Raw genomic sequence first — 18,354 nt, forward strand, 5'->3', positions numbered from 1 at the left:
CTTCCTTTCACCATCCTGGACTGGCAGCCTGACAGTGTAACAAATCTGGACTCTTCTCAGAGGGAAAGAACTGAATGATTCCTGGGTCCTTTACAAAGCGCAACTGTACATTCAGAAAGTACTGGATTTGCTTAGCCATCTCACAGCTCAGGAGAGTGAAACTGAAACACAAAAAAGAACAGGAATGGGGACCAGCAGTTGGCATAATGGCTATGTCATTGGGCTCCCATGTAGTCTCTCTGTCTCTCTCTGTCTTTCTGGTGAGCGCATGTGCCCTATAGCAAAAAAACTCTCCAAAAACAAACAAACAAACAAAGAAACAAAAACAGGGGCACTTCGGACTGGGTCCCTTTCCTTTCCATTGCTTCAGGAATGTGGGCAGGCACCATAGTGTGGGCCAAAAGAGGGACACTAGCAAAACAGTAGGAGCTTGGGTTTGCACTAAGCTCTGTCTGCTCTTACCTTATGAGGTTCATGCCAAAAGACCTGCTTTCTCTCAGCATCGCTGTCTGTATCCCTAACCTGAGAGGGCTTTGTTTTATGGTGCTCTGGAATGTTAGGATCAGATAAGATGATGAGGAGTTCTGCTCCTCCCCCGTGTTCCCAGACACTTCAACCAGAAACCAGGGTGTCTGTGGGAGACACCACGGCCCTGGTGTCTCATCTCCTACTGCTTCCGCCTCTTTCATCTCTCCTGGATTCATCCCTTCCTCTTGCTTCCAGTTGCCTCTACCTCTATGCCAGGTTGTTATGCTGCTTCGCCTGAATAAACTGGTTCCCGGTGTCCAGTTTCCCCTCTGTTTTTATTGCTGCTCCATCTACTTCCACCCACCTGCCACTCCACCTTCAAATAATGAGAACACATTTTGTCCATTTTCTCTGCATCATAAGCATCAACCACTATCGTATGAAATAGGTGCCCCTCAAAATATTAGATGAATTAATGAATAGGTAGAAGAATTAATTAATCGAATAGTTTGTGTAAGTAACTTGGCAAAAAAAACTTTAGATTTTTACCATAGGGTGCATGTTCAATCCCTTCTCCATTCTCCTCTTGGTGATCTGGGCACACACACACACACACACACACACACACACATGCAATCAATGTGATTTTCAAGCTGCCAGGTCCAGAGCTCACACCATGGTTGGGCATGTGGGAATCAGCACCTTAACCACCATGCCATCTACTGGCTCCATGCAAATAACATTTTTACAAGATGGTATGTAAATGTGAGCTACAACTCTTCAATAAGCATGATTGTTTACTCTGAGGCACTGTGCTGGAACTGAGGGTGTGAAGATAATTTAGGTATAATTCACATAGTCATGGGAGCTACAAGTCACTGTCTACACAGAAGACCAGCAGGCTGGAGATCCAGAGAAGAAGGACTGTAGTTCCAGTCTGAAGACCGTTTGGAAGCAGAATTTCTTCTTTCTCAGAGGGCCTTAGTCTTTTCTCTTCAGGCTTTCTATTAATGAGACCCATCCACACTAGGGAGGATAATCTGCTGTACTCAGGGTCCACTGATTTAAATGTTAATAACTTCTAAAAATTAGTTTCTTAGTGACATCTAGACTGTTGTGGGCCTAACATTTGGATACCAGAGCCAAGAAGGCACACACAGGCAAGTAGACAGTTTACAGTACAATGAATACTATTGTACATCTACAAAGGGACCTAGGTCTTTCTTTCATCAAAAAATATCTCCGTACACTTTGACATTCCAACTAACAATTGTTAATTGCCCTTTCCATTTATGGAGTGCCAGGTCTGGTGCTCAAACAGTGCAATTGACCATGCAGGATCCAGCCATCATAACCACCACACCACTGGCTGGCCCACACCAAGGTACTTCTCTCTAGCTTGAAGCTTTGCTTTTCCTTTAAAAAGTACTTATTTAGTCAATAATTCTGAACTATCATTAGGTTTGTAACAGGGACCCCCTGCATAAACACAAAGATGTTCTCAGCTCAGAGTTCTCAGCTCATTTCATGTTAGCTCTGCAGGGACAGAGGGTCATGACTAGTCACAAACATAATGGATCTTGCTGAGGCAATAATCTGAAGGGGAAGTTTCTCAGATATCATTATCATGACTTAGTTTCAGTCACAAAAAATAGATTTTCATAACTTCAAGCCTGATAGAGCACATAGTCACGAGTCTTTCTCAATGGACAAAACAGAATTGTTGGTACTAGAGTGATCTGTTAACTGACTACTGATGGACTTTAGAAAGAAATATGGGGTGTGTGTGTCATGGTTAGAGAGGCTGGATCCCACATGGCCAACTGTGTGATTCACATCCCAGACCCAGAGGGGTCTTGAAAGACATGCCAGATGTATGTACATGCCTCAAATCCCAAGAGGACAATAAAGGAGAAGAGACTATAGCATGCCACCCCACTGAGGAGTGCTTTCTCACTTTGTCTCTCTCTCTCTGTCTCTTTCCAATGAGTGCACACGTGCTCTAGCAAAACAACAACAACAACAAAAAACCACAAAAAAACAAACAAAAAAACAGATGATACTTTTTAGATGGAGGTGAGAATAAATTTCAAAGGAGAGGAAAGAGCATGAACAAGGAAAGCAAACGGGTTTGGAGAATGAGTTGGACAAATGATCGTGAATCTATAAAAGCAAGATGATTATCCTAGAGGTTGCAACTGTTATGGATTAGAGCAGAGCAGATTGGAAGATGGAAGAGAAAGCTAGAAGCTGAACAAATTCTCTCCTGTTTTTATTGAGTTAGCCCCTTGTTATCTTGGTAACAGGCCTGCATGTTCAAGGACATCCTGCCTATCTGCTTCACTTGTGATATCGAGTTGAATGGGCAAAGTATTTGTCCCTGTAATGTGCAAGAGGACACGCAGACTGGATGAATAACACCAAATCAGCATGAGGTGTAAGAGGAAAGTCTGTCCAGCATGGCACTCTGAGCTGCATTCCAGCCCCATGACAGGACATCAGGTTCTGCAACTGGGTCAGCAATTGTGCTCCAGTTGGTGTTTCAACTAACTACAGGGTTTTGCAAGTCTGGAACTTCCACCTGCCTAGAGTAGATTGCTGAAGCTTATCTGGTGTGTGTTAGTGCCGAGCTCACTACACTACCATGTGTTGTCTGATTTCGGCTTGATTTAAGTGTCATGTAATCCAGGGGGAAAATGAGGAGCTCTGTGCACTGATCTCCATGTAATTTCAGTTTTTCTATTGTCAGTATGCTGCTTGCTAGGGAATTCCAGAAAGTATTGCTTAATGATTGCATCGTAGATCATGACAAAGAAATGAGTGGTGTAGTTGTAAGTCATAAGGAAAAACTGGGGGGAAAAAGCCATGGTTGCCACCCACTGATAGATGCATTAGATTTATGCTAACATTAGCATCTTATTTGGAAGTAAACTTGGAGGTCAGTAAGTTCAAATGCTCATTCAAAGCATCACTGGAATATAGCCTTTTGCATTTGGCAAGCTGGCAACCTCATGGGGCATGGTTGTGTTACCAAAACGGTCATGCTTTTTTCCCCCATTGGCTTTAGTTTTCATAACTACACTAAGAGCTAACATTTAGGGGCTAGAGAGTGGTGTGGTGTTTAATGTGCTGGATTCTCACATGGTAGACCATGGTTTAGTCCTGGACCTGGCAGCTTGAAATTCACACTGGGTGTGTGTGTTTGTGCATACTCAAAATCCCAGGAGGGGAATGGAGGAGAAGAGATGGTGGTATGGGGTCACGCTTGGGGGGGGGGAGTAATTTGTCATTTTCTGTCTCTGTCTCTCTCTGTCTCCTGGAGAGCCCACGTATAGCAAAAACCTCTCTCTTAAAAAAAAAAAAGAGTTAACATTGCGTGCTTACTGTGTGCCAGGTGCTATGCTAGTTCTTCAAGTGCATTATCTCAAATAGTCCTCACGATAAGCCTGCAAAGCTTAGTCCCAGTTTCCATATGCAAAACACACTCAAGCCTTGGGGAGTCAGGATTTGAACACACATTTGCAGATTTGGAGGACAATAGAACCCATACTCTTTTCTCTCCTGCTCCCAGATGGCTCCCAGGGCCTCTGTGCTGTACAGGATGGTTCTGGATACAGTGTTCACTTTGACATCCTGTGTTGTCCCAAGATGCAGCATTCACTGTGACTTTTCTGAATTGCTCCTGCAGATTTTATGCAGCAAAGGTTCTGCCAGCTCCTGCCTGGGTTGACATAAATCTACAGTTTTTTTCATGATAGTACCAGTAAAAATAACAAGAGTGAGGTTTTAAATAATTTGCATATGATTCTTTTATTTTGTGCTCATGGAAATCCTATAAAATGGGTAGAACAGATAGTCCTGTAAGAAACATGTTCATCCCCCCCCTCCCCATCCCAATGTCAAAGAATGGACATAGGAACATACAGTATGGGGAAGCAAGACTTTAATAGTGGTCTTGTAATCCGGTGATTCGGTGTTTGATGGGCAGGCATGCTCAGATTGGTTACAACAAGCAATTTATTCCCTAGACCTCAAGTTCCTCCCCTAGTTCCTCATTGGTTGAGTACTATGTGGTGTACAATCTTCCCAGAGGTCGCCTACATTTTATTATTCCCTTATTAGGTATTAGATGTTAAGGCATAGGCCTGAAAAAGGCCCACCAAATGTCCCGAGGGAGAAGAACCAGGAAGTTAAAAAAGCAGAGGGCTGATGACTGGCCATCATCTTGAGAAGTTTCTCAAGGGCGACTTGTTTTTGGGTTGTGTTTGTTCAGGAACTTTTCAGGAATGTGTACTTTCTGGGATTGTCACATCTACAATCTAGTTAAGCAACTTTCGTTAAACTATTCTGAAAATGAATCACTTAAGGCTATTTTTTACAATTCACAGTCCAGTTTAGAATGAAGAAACTAAGACTAATTAATTTAAATTAATTTAAATTCCCTGAGTCATAACTAGAAAAGTGAAGAATCCAGGATTCAAACCCAGGTCTTCTAATATTGAGTCCAGTGGATCTCAGTGTATGATCTTAGATGAGCTGCACCTGGGAATTTGTTTTAAATGCAAATTCTAAGGGCTCACCTCTGACCTAAGAAATGAGTAACTCTGGAGGTGGGCCCAACAATGTGTGTTTGAACAAGCCTTCTGGGTGGTGCAACTCACACCCCACAGGTGGCCATTTCACCATCCCCACTTCTGACTCTACAACAAATCAAAATAAAAAAAGGTGAACTGGTCTCAGACTCTTTTATCTGAAGGGAAATATCTCAGTAATTTCTTAAGATTACAGTGTTGGGAGTGAGGTGCAGGAAATAACAAACCTTAACTCACAGGCGGCCAGTCTTGTCCCTTGAACTTGGTTTATTTGCCACAGGGAGCTCAAGGGTGACAACAAAAAAACTACACGATAAAGACTGCACTTTTTTTTCTTTTCTAGTTATGAAACATTTCATTTTACCTCCACAAAACAATACCATTGTAATTATGAATGGCTTTTGGGAGATTTTTGATAAGATTTTTTGTCTATGATTGTTAAATAAAATATATTTCCAATGGACTGCTTATTATAAATTAGCAATATTTATCTAAGTATTAAATCTTAGATAATTATTTAATGGCCAGGAAGCTGTGGGGCCCAGAAAAGTGGTTAGGAGAGTTGAAAGTTTGGAAAGAAAATGGAGACCCAGCACTACTGACCAAGAATATGACTGTCATTTCAGGACTAAGACCACTTACTCAAATCAATACTCACCGGGAAGAATGCACAAGAGCATGATCTCTGACATCACATGATGGACCCGGGATTCAGCAGAGCTCTAAATTTATTATCTATAGCACTTAAAATAAATTATCTACTCTCAGCTTGACTTCATGTATCTGAAAAATGGGAATCATAGTTGAACCCACCCAAAGAATTACCTTGATAATTAAACACATTTATATATGAAAAGCACTTAAAATACAGTGACTAGCACATGCTAAGTTCTCAAAAATGGATAGCAATTATGTTTTTATTATTTATTTATTTATTTATTCGTTTATCTATTTTTTTTAAAGGTTTTTTTCTGTAGGGCACATGCACTCACCAGAAAGACAGAGAGAGACAGAGAGACAGAAAGCAAGAAACCATTCCCCCAGCAGCGAGGATGGCCACACCACAATCCCTTCTCCCCTATTCTCCTCTCAGGATCTTGGGCACACACGCTCATGCACCCGGCATGAGTTTAAACCAACAGGTCCAAGACTTAAACCGCAGTCAACTGCATGGGAGTCCAGCAACATAGCCATTATGCAACTGTTGGTCCTGATAGCAGTTATTTTTGTGTATTAAGCTATTAATATGTGTCAGGTATGTAGATCAGATGCAAGAAACACAACAAAGAAAATCATGCGAACCTTGTCCTCTGATTCTTCTAATATGTCCTTCTCACTTTGTTCTACAAATTCAGTTTCTGTTTTGGTTTGTTCTTAATGTAACTCTTAGAACATATCCAGAATTTACTATATAACCTGACAGAGCTGGGCTGACCACCAACAGTGTTTCTTTGATAAGTACCACATTTTAGCACATTTAAGATAACATTGGGGTTGACCCCTATTGCAATAGTTAAGCCACTACATAGAGGAAGCCAAATCTCACATGGCTAAGTGGGGTTTGAATGCCAGCCACAGTGCAACACTCTGGACATACATGCATGTGCCCAAGATCCTGAGAGGATGGAGAATAGGAGGAAGACAGATCACAGCATGACCAGGCCCCATTGGGCAGTGCTTTCTCTTTTTCTCTCACACATGTGCATGTACACACAGACACACTATTATAAACAGAGGAAAAATGTATTTTAAAAACTTACTTCAATTGTAAGACACCTTATTTTAGGTAACATTCAGAAAGATAAAAATGCTGTTAATCATTATTGTAAGATGCCATTGATCGGGGCCAGCAGGTGGTGTGATAGTTAAGGTGCTGGACTTCCAAGTGGCCAACTGTGATCTAAATTGCAGACCTGGCAAGTTGAGTATCAAGCCAGATGTATGTACATACATACCCAAAACCCCAGGGAGAAAATGGAAGAGAAGGGATTGTGGTGTAGCCATTGCCCCTGGGGGGTGATTTCTCACTTTCCCTCTCATATGCACCCTATAGAGAAAAAAAAAAGAAAAAAAAAGAAAAGAAAAAATTAAAAAAAATACATTGATCAGAAAGTACTTCCTAATATTGATTTAAAAAGTGAAAAAAATATCTGTGTTTTAGAATTAAAGCAATATGGTATTTCATTTCCCATCACCACTAGAACCCACAGACATTCTGCTAGGACTATGAACACACATGTGTTAAGGGAAAGGAAGAGGAAGTGGCTCGGGTGAAGTACATTTCACAATAGATTGGAACTGGCTTTGAGGGAACCTTATTGACTCAGAAAACAAATAAAATACTGATGAAATAGATCCTGCAGTAAGAGGACAGTACATTTCTGGAGCTGTCTGTGGGCTACATCAGAATGACCGCCTCAAGGTCAGTTAAACACACTTACTTGGTTCCCATTTTTTGCCATTCACTAATGTGTGTAGTGTTCCTGGCAAAATAGCATCTATTTTCTCCAGAGGTTCACATACTAGAAGCTTTAGACACATAGAAAAACTGCATGGTCTCAATATGTTGAAATGCACACGCTGTCTAGAAATAGCACGGGCAATGATTCATTTGGGAAATGGGGAGTAGGAAGGGCATATCAAAGAAAGCTTCTTGAAGAGGCACTACATGAGCTAGGTTTTGAAAGACAACTAAGAGCTGAATGAGCCACTAGTGAGATCAACAGCACCAGCAAGAAGGTGCGGGTATCAATTTATGTATGCGGGAGGGTGGGGGGGCGGTCTTCAAAAGTTCATGGAAAACGTATGTTAAGAAAATACGATGCATAGATTAAAAAATTTTGTACCAAAATAAACTGATACTAGCATGTTATAATATATCAGAACAAGATCTAGTTCGAGGCATCAAGAAAAATAAGACATCAATTTGAAGAGTCCCTATCAAAGCAACATAGGTTCTGCTCAAATTAATAGAAGAACAAACATCAAGTTTGAAGCTCAAGTGGAAGAATGTTGGAATCATGGATGCTTTATGAAAAGTTTATGGGGATAATGTCATAAAGAAACCAGCAGTTTAGGGACCAGCAGTTGTTGTAATGGCTATGTCGCTGGACTCCCATGTAGTCAACCACAGTTTTGAGTCCTAGACCCAGTGGTATAAACTCACACTGGGCATGTATGCATGTGTGCCCAAGATCCCGAGAGGAGAATGGAGGAGAAGGGATTGTGGCATGGCCATCCCCCTAGGAGGGTGATTTCTCACTTTCTGTCTCTGTTTCTCTCTGTCTTTCTAACAAGCGCACGTACCCTATAGCAAAAACCTCTAAAAAAAGGAAGAAAAGAAAAAAAGAAATCAGCAGTTTACAAAGGTGTAATTTGTTTTAAGAAAGGATGAGATGGGGACCAGCAGTTAGTGTAATGGCTATGTCGCTGGGCTCCCACGTAGTCGACCGCGGTTTGAGTCCAGGACCCGGTGGCTTAAACTCAGACCGGGCACGTGTGCGTGTGTGCCCAAGATCCCGAGAGAAGAATGGAGAAGGGAATGCAGTGTGGGCATCCCCCCTGGGGGGTGATTTCTCGCTTTCTGTCTCTCTGTCTCTGTCTGTCTGTCTGGTGAGCGCATGCGCCCTATAGAGAAACCCTCTCAAAAAAAAAAAAAAAGAAAGAAAGGATGAGATGATGTTGAAGATGACCCACAGAGGCAGACCATCCACATCAATTTGCAAGGAAATTGCCCATGCCCCAATTGAAGAGGACTGATGATAAACAGCAGAACCAATAGCCGACACCACAGAAATCTATTGGTTCAGCTTCCAAAATTATGACTGGAAAATTAAAATGAAGCAAATTTTCTGCTGATGGGCACCAAAATTGTTGTTCCCAGATCAGATGCAGACAAAACAGACCTTTCAATGAAAAATTTAAACAAATAGGATCAAGATTCTGATGTATTTCTTAAGAGAACTGTAACAGAAGATGACACATGGCTTTAGCAGTACGATTCTAAAGCAAAGCACAATCTAAGCAATGACTACCAAAGGGTGAAAGTGGTCCAGTCAAAACGAAAGTAGACTGGTCAAAAGCAAAGGTGTGGCTGGCAGATGGAATGGTGGTTAAGGGCACTGGACTCCCACATGGCCAATGTGGTTCAAGTCCTGGACCTGGCAGCTTGTTTTCTCTCTCTCTCTCTCACTCTGTCCCTCTCTGGTCAAATGAAAATAAATAAATAAACAAACAAAGTTAAATAATTCTTTAAAAACAAACAAACAAAAAAGCAAAGGTCTTGGCAGCAGTTTTTTTGGGTGCTCAGGCATCTTGCTTGTTGACTTTCTGGAAGGCCAAAGAATGATAAACTGCATAGAATGAGAGGGTTCTGAGAATGTTATCTGAAGCTTTAGCAGAAAATGCCCAGAACAGCTTCACCAGAGAGCAATTCTCTACTACAACAATGGTCTTGCTCATTTTGCTAATCAAACAAGGATAAGTTTGCAAGAGTCTTTATGGGAAATAATTCGGCATCCACCTTCCAGTCCTGATTTGACTCCTTCTGACTTTGTTTTACAATCTTTTTTTGGAGGGGGAGAGATTTTCACTACAGGGCACGTGCGCTCGCCAGACTGACAGAGAGAGACATAGAGACAGAAAGCGAGAAATCACCCCCCAGGGGAGATGGTCACGCCGCAATCCCTTCTCCTCCATTCTCCTCTTGGGATCTTGGGCACGCACGCACAAGTGCATGAGATTTAAGCCACTGGGTCCAGGACACGAACCACGGTCGACTACGTGGGAGTCCAGCGACATAGCCATTACGCTAACTGCTGGTTCCCTTTGTTTTACAATCTTAAAAAGACTTTATTATTATTTTTAAAATTTTATTTAAATTTGATCAGAGAGAAACACACAGACACACACACACACACACAGAATGTGAGGAAGCAAGCCACCAGAGAAAGCAAGTCACCAGGTCCAGGACTCAAACCATGGTCAGCCATATGGGAGTGTCCAGATCCTTAACCACCATGCCACCTGCTAATCCTCCTTAAAAAGACTTTAGGGAACCAGCAGTTAGCGTAATGGCTATGTCACTGGACTCCCACGTAGTCGACCGCGGTTCACATCCCTGGTGGCTTAAAACTCACGCCGGGTGCATGTACGTGCGTGCCCAAGATCCCGAGAGGAGAATGGAGGAGAAGGGATTGCGGCGTGACCATCCCCCCTGGGGGGGTGATTTCTCACTTTCTGTCTCTATGTCTCTGTCTGTCTGGTGAGGGCACGCGCCCTATAGCGAAAACCTCTCCAAAAAAAAAAAAAAAGACTTTAGAGGGTACCTATTTTTCTTTAGTTAATAATGTAAAAGATACTGCATTGACATAGTTACAATTCTAAAAACCATAATTCATTAACAATGGACTAAACAGCTGGTATCAATGCTTATAAAAATGTCTTGACCTTGATAAACTTTATGATGAAAAATAAAGTTTATAATTTTAATTTTTATCTTTAGATATATTTTTTATTCATGGTAGGGCATATGTGCTCATAAGAGAGAGAGATGAACACTCCATAGGACTCAACTGCACCACAGTCCCCTTCCTCCAGTCTCCAGCCTTCCAAAATCCTGGACACATATGCCCAGCATATTTTCAGGCCAGCTGGACTGGGGACTGGAACTGTGGTCAGCCTGTGATTTCCAGCTCATCAGTCTAGTATGCTACCAACTGCACCACAGAGGCCAGGTCTTATTTTTATCTTTTAATTACCAGGTTTTTTTTTTTTTTCTATGAGCTTTTTGAAGTCTCTTCATGCACATTTCAAATAACTTTGTTTATTCGCTGCTTTGTCAGCTGCTCTATCTCAGTCAGGAGAGTGTGTAAAAAGGCAGCACAAATATCTTTCTGTCCACACCAGTGAATTTCTAAGCTCACTGCTCTATTACCATACACATACACAAGTAAAACAAAAGGGAAAAAAATCACCACAGACTTGGCATGTTTTTTTTTTAATTGAGTTGACAAACTATTGCCTTTTCCAAAAAATAGCAATAGGACAGTGTCTTAAGAAAAGTTGAGCCATCTCATTTCTCTTCTTCTAATTCTTCATATTGTACTCTGCAAACAAAGAAAGAAGAGAAGAAGAAGAGAAGAAGAAGAAAAGAAGGAGAAGAGGAAGAAGAAGAAAAAGAAGAAAAAGAAAATACATCATACTAAAGCACAAGTATTAGGTTGTGAAGTATGTAGTTTGTGTTTCCTATCACAGTGAAGAATTGAAGGGCAAGGAAACAAGCTGCGAAGCACAAGGCTTATTGAGAGACAGAGAGATGATATGTTTCCTGGACAGAAAGGGCCAGTGCCAAGGGAGGCAAGTAAAGACTGTCTCCTTCCCAGGGTCCCCTTTTATTCTGTGTTAGATCTTTGTTTAGCTGAAATATATGCCTTAGGATCTCCTCCGGCTTGTTACTTTTATTTTTCTATAAGATGCATGTGCTCACCAGAGAGTTACAGAGAGAGAGACAGGAAAGGTAAAAAACACTCCCCGGGGGATGGCCACGCTACAGTCCTTTTTCGTCCATTCTCCTCTCAGGATTTTGGGCACACATGCACACGTGCCTGCGTATTTTCTGACCTTCTGGGTCTGGAACTTGAACCTCACAGTTGGTCATGTGAGATCTAGCCATCTTAACCACCACACCTACTGCTGGCCCTCCCGTTTGCTACTTTTTATCTTTGTTTTCCCACTTTTTGTTTCTTGTGAGTCTCATGAGTTGGATGAATGTTATGAAGTAAGTGGATTTATGGTCCTCCCTTTGCCCTTTGTCCTCCTGGTAGCCCAATCAACACCTAACGTAAGTCAACTACATTTATTATGAAATTGATAGACAATACAAATAAACCACGGAGATGGAGGAGTATGTGTAATGTGTCTCAAAAGAAGGGTTTCTCTAGGGATGGTCTATGTTAGCTGGTAAAGTAAGACAACGTAAGTTCAAGTTGTTTTGTTTGTTTGTTTTTTGAGAGGTTTTTGCTATAGGGTACGTGCACTCGCCAGCCAGACAGAGAGAGACAGAGAGACAGAAAGTGAGAAATCACCCCCCAGGGGAATGGCCATGGCACAATCCCTTCTCCTCCATTCTCCCCTCGGGATCCTGGGCACGCACGCACACGCACCTGGTGTGAGTTTTAAGTCACCGGGTCTGGGATGCAAACCATGGTCGACTACATGGGAGTCCAGAGACATAGCCATTACACTAACTGCTGGTCCCCCAACATAAGTTCAAGTTTTCTTTGGTCATTCATCCAACTCCATCTCTTTTGACCTCTACCTAATGCTGATGGAGCAGTAAAGTTTTTATTACTCAGAGGGAACTCTGGTTAGTCTTGACATTACCAAAGTTAACAGTTCATTTCTTTGACCCTAACAGCTTGTCACTACCAACACAGGGCCCTTTCTCACATGGCAGAAGTAGCTTAAACCACAAACAGTGTTGTCCCTTCCTTGCTATGCTTATAGCTTGTATTTACCAAATTGCCTTCTTCCTACACACACCACCCACTATACACCCTCGTTTACACTCTAAACAATATATCTGATAACAACAGTTTGATCACAGATTATGTACCAAGGCAACCATACAGCAGATGATTTAACTTTGGACTTTCTGGGATTTCAGGGAGAATTTGTTCACAGAGTTTGTGCTGTACCAGTTCCCTCTGAAAAAAAAAAATTCTGATCTGTCCTACACAATGATTATGGCTAAGCAGAGACCAACAAGAACATAAGATTAAGGCTCCAATCAAGGAGACCTTACCCTGTGCACATATCTTTACATGGCAACCAGGAGATCATGAAAAGCACTCAGCACAGTGCTTGCTATGTAAAACCATCAGGTTAGTTTCCCCTGTGTAAATCCATTTCAAGGGTATTCCACCGTAATCCAAGATGACAGATGTTCTGGAAGGCCCCAGAGCAAGGTAAGAGGGGAAACACAGAGGAAAGAAGTTGTTTGGTTTATCTTGGTTTGTTTCTATCAGAACTTATATTCGTGTTAAACAGGGAGAAGTCAAGCCTGTCTTGACTTCTACCTCATTATTAAACAAACTTAGAAAGCTTGAAAAATCTCACTTTTAAACAGATTTTGGTAACATGTGCTATGTTCCAGTGGAATGCTCAAATGAAACCATAAAGAATTTTTGTACATAATGTATGTATTTTTGTAAAGTCAAAGGAATTCTATTTCATCAGTAATTTTCCTTAAGTCATTGCCTAACTTCCCCTTCTTTCTGTGTCCGATATAAGGTCACTCTGTTCCAGAAATGGGAGAATTGGGAGCCCTGAGGAAATGGTGGGAGACAGATAAGATAGGGAACAGGTGGGTTTCTATTTGTTTATGATACAAGGATAACTCATCTCTGTCTCTGTCTTCTCCACACTTCCTCCTGGCTCTGTGCAAGTGAAAGTGGTACAGGAACAATACGGCGGAAGGAATCAATAAGAATGACTACTCCCCCTGCCCACCTTCTGCCTTGCTTTTCTACTTATGCCCATGACCTGGCTCACACTTTTCCCAGCAGGGTTTTAAGTTAAGGCTTCTAGGGCTCCCAGAGCTAAGGAAGCAACCTGTTTCCATTAGCGCTAACATGTCACTCAGTGAATTGTGATGAGAACATCATCAAGATGTAGAGCTTCTAACTATTGAATAATTTCCTTTTTTTTTTAGGATGATTTTAATTTAACTTTATTTATTCATCTCCTTATTTTTTAATTTGACCAGGGACAGAGTGAGAGAGAGGGAAAGTGGGAAAGCAACCTGCCAGGTCTGGGATTCTAATGACGGTCGGCCATGTGGGAGTCCAGTGCCCTTAACCTCCATGCCCCCTGCCGGCCCCACCATTGAATAATTTCTAGGTTTTTTTTTTTTGTTTTTTTTTTTAAAGAGGAATTTTTCCCATAGGGCACATCCACTCACCTGAAAGACAGAGAGACAGGGGGGAGAGAGACAGACAGACACAGTGAGAGGGGGAAAGTGAGACATCACCACCTAGTAGGGATGGCTACACTGCAATCCTCCTCCCAGGATATTTTGGGCATGCACTTATGCCTAGTGTGATTTTCAAGCTACTGGGTCTGGGACTTGGACTGTGGTTGGCCATGTGGGAGTCCAACAACATAATCACTATGCCACTTGCTGGCCTCAAATAATTTCTAGTTAATATTAATTTTTTTTGAGGTTTTTGCTATAGGGTGCATGAGCTTGCTGAAAAGACAAGAGAGAGACAGAAAGTGAGAAATCACCTCCCCCTCCCCCCCCAGGTGATGGCCACTCCACAATCCCTTCCCCATTCTCCTCTCAGGACCTTGGGCACACACACCCATGCCTGGCATGAGTTTAAGCTGCCGGGTCCAGAACTTGAACTGTGGTTAACTATGTGGGAGTCCAACACTGTAATCATTACGCCATCTGCTGGTCCTGTATTTTATAAAACAAAGCATTATACATACAACCAACTTACATTTAAATATTTAAATTATCTTCCCCGAAAGAAGTACATTTGGACCTTAATTTTCTTTTCTTTTTACTTGTCAGAGGATACGTGCACTCATCAGAAAAAGACAGAGGAATATGGGGATGGGAAGACAGCACTCCCTCATGGAGCAAGCTCACACCACAATCCCTTCCCCTCTATGCCTCCTCCTGTCAGGATTTGGGGCATGTGTACACACACACTCCACAGGTTTTTCAAGCTATTGGAGCTCGGATCCAAACCATAGCTAGTTATGTGGGACCTGGCTCTTTTAACCATTAGGTTATGAAACTGGTCCCTGGACCCTTTTTAAAAGTAAAAAGTATTCTGAATATGGGGCCAGCATAATGGTTAAGGCTCTGGACTCCCACATGGTTGACCATGGTTCAAGATCTGGACTCAGCATCTTGAAATTCATGCTAGGTACATATGTGTGTGTTCCCAAAATCCCAAGAGGAGAATAGAGGAGAAGACTTTTGTGGCAGGCCATTGCCCCTGGGGGGGTGGGGGTGGATTAATTTCTCATTTTCTCTTTCTATCTCTGTCTCTGGTGAGCATGTGTGTCTTATAGCAAAAATCTCTCTTAAAAGAAAAAAACCATGGAATAATTGTGTTTTGGAAACTCTTAAAATATAAAACCAATTGGGTTAGCTAGTGGCATGGTGGTTAAGGAAGCTGGAACCCATATGCTCAACTCCACATGTTGAATCTTAGACTTGGAAGTTTGACAAAACACTCTGCACACGTGCATGGCCAAAATCCTGAGAAGAGAATGGAGGAGAAGGGATTGTGGTGTGGCCATCTCCCCTGGGAGTGATGTTTCACTTTTTCTTTCTCTGTCTCTTTGGTGAGAGCCTGTGCCTTGTAGCAAAAAAAAAAAAAAAAAAAAAAAAAAAGTATAAAACCATTACATTTTAGAGATCAGAAATATCAACTAGCCTATTCTATTTGTTTTCTATAACAAAAATTAAGCCCGACTTGAATGCTTCATTCAAGGACAAGGTGATGGCAGAGTCGTAATGCAACTGGATCCACATGTGAAAGTCTTGGGTTCATGTCAGAACCCCTTTGAACATGTCAGGAACATGTATACATGCCTGTAATTTCAGCCAACTGAGACCGGGGATGGATTGTAGTGTGAAGACCTTGTTGAGGGTGACTTTCTCTCTCTCTCTCTTCCTTTCTCTCTTTCTCTCAGAAGGAATAAATAATTTGGAGGTACAGGTCACGAAATCTTCCTACCACATCATGATTTTCCTTACTCAACTCCATGGACTCACTATACTGAGTCAGGAAAATGTTTCAATATATTTGGAATAATAGAGTCTAAGGATCTCATCCAACATAAACACAATTTGCCAACATTTTCACTTACATTGTAGAATAACGAGCTCCCAACTGTTATTTCTTCACTTTGTACTTTTTAATTGTCTAGTCTACCTCATTACTAACTCTGATGTTACCCTTACTACCCGACAAAGTGCTTATGTTTGACTAATGACAGTATCTCTTCCCTGGATCTGCCTCAGGCTTCCTTTTGCCATGTGCCAGTCACTGCCATGTCTTGCAATGCAGTTCCTTGGCTAGCAAAGGAGAAGCTTGGGCACCTAGAAGAATACTTTCCAGTTCAATTAGAGTAACACCTTTTTTTTTTCCCCAGAGTTTAATTCACAGAAAGTTTAATCAGTTGAGTTAATGAAAATATCAAAAGTTTTGAACTAGTGTATGGCAGCAGAAATTTAGTTTTTGTTGCAAATACTATAGTATTTGGTGTCCCCACTGCTTACGAGCTATACTGCAGAAAGAGCAATCGTGTTGAATCTTAGTTCATCAGAGTCATGTTCCATAAACTTCTTGCAAACTTCTATGGCAACCTCTAGTAAAGTTTCATCACTAGTTTTCCCATGGTTAATTGGAAATGGTTTCCACCCACCTCATTCATAGAGATGCCCATCTATATGAATTAATGCAATAGAATGAAGATCTACTTTTCCATCTACATTTAGTGCCTCAGTCTGACCTTCATGTGCACTGGTTTCATGAGTAACTTGAATTGCGTCATAGTTCTCCAGGTATTTGGCTTGCTCTTCAGGGCTCATTGACACAGACTCTTCGAGGAATTTTTTCAAGGTTGATCCAGATTCAAAGTGCATCTTGTCTTTATTGTTTGCAATAGTGTGGATCAGTCCAATTATTCCACAGGCATGACTGTTTGCTTCATGAAATATACTGATGATGTAACAGCCTGACCCTGAGATTTTATTTTTTCCTCCTCTTCTGTTCTGAATATTTCATACTTTTCTGTAATAGGGAAGAGAAGTAACAGACTAGTCTTGGTACCATGTTGAGGAGCTCAGGATCCATTCCATATATGTCAACGAACTGTCAGTTAGGATGTAGACCTCATTGTTTGAGAAACTGATTGGTGGCCTCGGATTAGCCAGTGCTGCCAGCAGCAGCCAGTGCTGACCCTCCATGGCCCCTCTGCCCGGCCCCTCTTCAGCTCTGACAGCCCGACTGTTGCCGCCGCTCCTGTCCCCATGCATCTTGACCTGGTGCGTGCATGCCCAGAAACTTTTTTGTTTTGTTTTGCTATAGGGCGTGTGCACTCACTAGAAAGACATAGAGACAGAAAGTGACAAATCACCCCCCTGGGGGGATGGCCACACCACAATCCCTTCTCCTCCATTCTCCTCTCAGGATCTTGGGCATGCACGCACACGTGCCCAGTGTGAGTTTAAGCCACCGGGTCCGGGACTCAAACCATGGTGGGATACATGGGAGTCCAGTGACATAGCCATTATGCCAACTGCTGGTCCTATAAGAAGTAACACTTTTTGTGAATTCTCTTTGATGTAAATTCAATGGGTCATTCATTCATTCCATTAGGACTTCTTTCTAAAGTCTTAGACGTAGGATTCAATGCTGCAGGGTTCTGAGCAAATGAGACACGGTCACTGGACTTGTGAAGCCTATAGACTGGGGAAGATAAGATATGCATAAACCACACACTGTGGATACATAAACACAGAGAGAGAGGTCAATAATTAAGGAGTTTGAGGAGTAGAGAGGAAGGAGCTCTGAAGATTGCTTTTCTAAATATGCAAAATCAAATAGTCAAGACATGTAGGTGCTAGAACTCTTCCAAGGACACTCTCATTCCCCCTGATGGGGGAAGACACATTCCAGCTGACACCCAGGGACTGGGCATTCTGACCATAGTCATTGCCACATCACCAAAAAGAACAGAAGAGTGGGTCTGACGACCCTTGGAGGGGAGATAGACGGTCAGAATTTGAGAGAATGGACCAGACATAATCTACCGAAAGGCCAACCTAGCTATCTGTAAGTCTCTTGAGAAACATGCTAGACAGTTCAGGAAATACATTCTCAGCTGCTCAAGCAGGCAGGTGGATCAGCCTGGGCTGAGTCTGGGAGATCTAATCAGTCACAGGTGCATTTGGGGTGTTTTTGTTACATTTTAGTCCCAGGGTAAACTGTCACTTTGTATGGCTGAGGTTGAGGCATGGAAACTAGCTCTTTCTCTTCACTGGGTCTGCTGCAGCACTCAGGCCACTGGGCTCGCAAAACATGCCTGTGGTTGGGAGATGGAGTCACTGGCCTAAATTTCAGACCTCTCAGATAATGGTCAGATGCTCTCAGGGCCAGGGTGAAGCACAGGGGTCACCTAGGAAGCAAAATATGTATAAGGAGGCATCCATTCTCAGACTCCACCCTGCACTTGCACCATCTCAGGCAAGACTGGGTACTTCCAT

At 42.1% G+C, this 18,354-nt stretch overlaps 1 pseudogene; it reads right to left on the reverse strand.

The window, feature by feature from the left end:
- Positions 1-16,368: 16,368 nt before the first annotated feature.
- LOC102496487 (ubiquitin carboxyl-terminal hydrolase isozyme L3-like) lies at positions 16,369-17,055 on the reverse strand (annotated as a pseudogene).
- Between the last annotated feature and the right edge of the window lie 1,299 nt (positions 17,056-18,354).

The sequence above is a fragment of the Tupaia chinensis genome, unplaced genomic scaffold, assembly GCF_000334495.1.
Source record: "Tupaia chinensis unplaced genomic scaffold, TupChi_1.0 Scaffold000117_2, whole genome shotgun sequence".
NCBI lineage: Eukaryota > Metazoa > Chordata > Mammalia > Scandentia > Tupaiidae > Tupaia > Tupaia belangeri.